Here is a 4872-nt window from a genome sequence, read left to right on the forward strand (position 1 = left end):
CGAGAGAAACCATGGTGGGAAAAAAGTAAATGTCAATAAATCATTAAATGAAACGAATGTTTTCAGAGTTTTTGTGAATCAGTCATTGTGTGGACCAACAGCTTTAATGCAACATCAGAATTCAAAATCAAAAAAATACCAGAAATATCTTCTACAGTCTCTATCTCTCTGTGCTTTACAGTCCTAGTACATGAGCATGACAATAATACAATTTTTCATTGGGTGTATTGACAGATAAGTGGTGATTGTGCCTACAGAATTTAAAATATTATAAATGCAGGGATTTCTGCTGTGAATCACATATCTCCCATAAATTAGGAGTTGCTTTATTATTATCGTTCTAGGGAGAAACTCCAGGACTTGTCTCTAGGAGATGATCATGATCATTACATCTCAGTGCCTTTCAAACAAAGGAGAGATTTGTTCAAATTTTAACAAAAGATAGATACCCGGTTTAGCATCTACTGCATTGTGAATTAGAAAATTACTTATGTTCATGTTTTATTAACAAAATTGATCTTTTTGCCTTCAAAATACATTCTTTTACATCTTCCTTGAAACAGTGAGGTCCTGGCCTCTCTGAGCACTGACAAGATGTGGGGACACAAAATGATTAATGGGAAACAAAAGAAGTGAAACAATGTTCTGTTAGTGAGCAAATTTATTGTGAAATTCTTGAAAGTTCGACCTTTTTAGGCCTCTCAAAGTTATTTATGAAGCTCTCGACTAATAGACCAATTCAACATGAGGAAGGTTTGCAAGCAAGCATTATTAATTCTAAGAGGTCACCAGTCAAAAAGGTTTGGAAAAAATTAATTCTCTCCCCACAGTCTTTGACAGTACCACCATGGGCGTCTGGTTGTAGTTTAAAATGGTGATGCATGATTAGTGACTGGCAAGGGGAGGTACAGTAGGAAAGTGTTTTATTTAAAATTCATTTTATTCACTTATTTATTTAACACATAAAAGTACCATTTCCTACGATACAGAGCCTTAAATAATGAACCAATAATGCTGCTCTTTCAGTATAAAGCCCAATTTATATTGTATAATAAAATATTAGTTTCACCAGTCAGCAACTGATTAAATGTCAAAGTGTACTTAATATGTATATTTCATAGTTTGCCAAGACACATTGCAAAGCTACTAAACTCATGTGGACATATTTCAAATCAAAACCAAGTCTTTGTTGTTTGTGACCTCGTAGAATACCATAGAATACCATATAAAACCATATCATAATGTACATGCCATAGGATACCGTACAGTACCATAAATAACCATAGAATACTCTACCATAACATAGAGTACTATACATTACTATAGAATAACATTACCATAAATTGCGGTACCATACCGTAGAGCACCATAGATTACTGTAGCATACCATACAACACTGTAAAATAACATAGATTACCATAGATTACCATAGATACCACACCATACCATAGATTAATATAGAATACCGTACAATTCCGTAGATTACCATACCGTACTATAGAATACCATAGATTAGCATAGAATACAGTACCATACCATAGAATACTACAGAATACTGTACTACACTATCTGTTGTTCCCAGTGGAAATATTCTTAATGAATTTTGCACCATTTTACAAATATTTCCCAGTATTGCTGCATGTGTACTTATTTTCTGCTTTATCAGGTCCACCAATATAATCTAATGTAATTCAATACTGCTGGTCTGCCACAACATCTTTATTAGGTCATAGTGTTCCTTTTTGGTGGCATTATATTGAGAGATGTTTCTAATTTTTTGCCCTCTCTTTATATATACAGTAAGAGGGCAGACTGTAGAAACACCTCTCAGTGTAATCCTTGCACCATGCACTTTACTTTTGTAATGGATCAAGTAGAAACATGTGCATAAACACTGGAACATTTTAATGAGGCATTCTCAACCCAGCTGCAGTTGGACATTACAGAATCCTCTTTGTGAGCTGTAGATGCAGCTAGCAGGAGTAGTAGCTGACTGGTGTTGCATTGTGCTGTCTGATGAAGAGCAGCATTGTTCTGTGTGGAGAGCGTTGCTGATTTCTCATAATAGACAGCCCTCATATCATGCCCTTGGGACTTTTTTCAAGCATTCCTAAACAGTGTGACAGCTCGACTGCAGTTCTGTGGACCCTGTAACAATACACAGCTCAGCCACTAGATGGTCCTACTGTCATGACTAGGAAGCAGGTCCACCTGAAATAATGCAGCATGCTGTAGCTGTAAAGAGCTGTTCATTCTGCATAGAACAGTCAGTCTAAATTATTCACATATCCGGCGTGGGTAACACTACATTACTGCGGATGATCAGCACAGCACGTATTGTTTCTGAATATTCACAGTGTGTTACATGTATTATATGAAGCAGCGCTGAACATATTTAGAAAAGCCAATACTGTACATAGTCATACGAAAATACTGTATGCAGACTGGACAGATGGCTGCTATGCTGTGCTGTCTTTATTGCCACGCTCGTTAAAGACATTGTAAAACTAAATGACCCATAGGATTCTGCAGTACCAGAAGAAAAAAAATCATCAAATGTCACTACTCAGAGATGGATCTTTGGATGGTATGCTGTTATCAGTTTAACTCATTGTGCATTTGCACTTACTTTTGGGAATATGGCCATGCTGTTAAACAGTAATTCTATTGATGTAGAAAGGGAATTGTTATGTATAAAATTGAGACTTAAACACTTGAGATTATTTAATGTCGTATTGTTAGATAAATGGGGCAGCATGGTGGTGCTGTGGTCAGCACTGTTGCCTCACAGCAAGAAGGTCCAGGGTTCAAATCCCGGTTCTCCCCATGCTAGCGTGGCTTCTCTCCGGGTACTCCGGCTTCCTCCCACAATCCAAAGACATACACATTAGGTTAATTGGTAACTCTAAATTGCCCGTAGGTGTGAGTGTGAGAGTGAATGGTTGTCTGTCTGTCTGTATGTGGCCCTGCGATTAGCTGGCGACCAGTCCAGGGTGTACCCCGCCTCTCACCCGAAGTCAGCTGAGATAGGCTCCAGCTCCCCCCACGACCCTGACGGATAAGCGGTATAGAAAATGGACGGATGGATGTTAGATAAATATCACACTACCTTTTATGCAATTTTGTCAATAATCCCAGTACACAATGTTCTCAATGTTGAATTAGCAATACCTCTACCATGGGCAGGTATTTATTATTTATTATTATTATTTATCTAATATTTATTATTTTATCAAGTTTAGTTTTGTCAGAACAAGCTGGAAAGGGGACAGAAAGAGCCCTCACCCTGTTCGTTCCTCCTTTTAGAACAGCTTGTTTTTGTTTTTTTTCATTTCTATGGATCACGACTCCTGAAAAAAGCATAATGGCCTAGTTTTGCAGTAGACAGCTTTACAAGACAGACCGAGTAGTTCGTTTCTTGAAAGCTCTATGCATTGAGATGTGGCAATAACACAGTGAGATGGTCAGATAGGGATCTTCAAATGTAATCTGAAGAGGTAGCTGAGGCACCTGCACTTTTCTCTAAATGGAAGTCTGCTCCTGAGAGGAGAGACCATGTTCTTTGGTCTCTCTTTCTTTCTTCTCCACTGGCCCCTTCTCTCTTTTTGCATCACAAATGTTGTAAGCGTAAAAAGAGAAGATATGAGACTTTTCTTTGCTATTGATGTGAAGACAAGAACGCTTTATTGTTTTTTTTTAAATTTGATAACCTTTCTATAGTTGCTTGCTAACTGAATCCAGACTAATTCATTTTGGCAATTTTGTAACCACAAGGAAAAGAATGAGATAAAACAATCAGAATCAATTTTGTGCGTGACAAAAATGTTTGAATTGTGTGCTATGCATATTATTTTAAGCTTTAGATAAGACATTCTTTTCATTATGGAATAAGCTCAGAGAATAAGAGATCTGACACATTGGCATGAGAAACTGAAAAGCAAGAGATATGAATGTATTCATGTTTACCACACATTTCCATATTGTTTACTTACTGTACTAAATGGATGAATATTACACCTCTAATTGAACCCTTCAAGAGTATCGTTTAACTACTGAAAGACACGGACATTGGCAATGCACGATCTTATTTCCCAGGGGAATGAATCATCTACAGGATATTAGTCTTTAACCTGAATGATGAAAATGATGGAAGGATTGGTGTTCAAAAGGAAAAGTTTATTAATTTAAGCAGAAAATGTTTAAAAAGCTTTTAGGCATTAGGGGAAAAAAGCCATGACAGCTATTAATTTTTATGAGATGTGTTCTGAGCAAATAGATGCCACTGAGTAAAAGTGTGTACTCACTCTGCGCTGCATTTCAACTACAGAGTGAGCAAGCTCAAGCATGTGATCACAATGCAAATCCAAAAAACCACAGATGATACATTTCAGTAGCAGAGTAAGATGGAACAGCACATCATCAGCATGACACCGGATCTTTCTCAGCGTTACAGCTAAGATTAATCCAGGTTTGGGCTCTCCTGTCTGTCTGCACAAACATGGGTAAGCAGGTTCAAGTGCATCAGTGAGGAGATAATTAGTCCAGGCTCCACAGACAGTCTGGGAGGAAAGATAGAAGGCACAGCGGAGTAAACGAGTTCATAATCTCATTTTCTGAACTTAGTCACAAAATTGTGTTGGGACCAGCTGTAGAGGTTATTCTTTTCAGTTCAGCCTGTTGTGGCTTTTTTCAAATAGTGGATGTCATTATCAATGTTTGTGCAGCCACTTGGAACGTTACACTTGTTTATATTCTCATTAATTACAACAGCTGCTTCTTATAAGCAGAATTTGCCACCTTCATTCTGTCCAACTGTCTGTTGGATCTACCCCAGTTTCACTCATGTTCTTTGTTTTTATATATTCTTACGAT

Source organism: Pempheris klunzingeri, chromosome 11 (genome assembly GCF_042242105.1).
Source record: "Pempheris klunzingeri isolate RE-2024b chromosome 11, fPemKlu1.hap1, whole genome shotgun sequence".
Classification (NCBI taxonomy): domain Eukaryota; kingdom Metazoa; phylum Chordata; class Actinopteri; order Acropomatiformes; family Pempheridae; genus Pempheris; species Pempheris klunzingeri.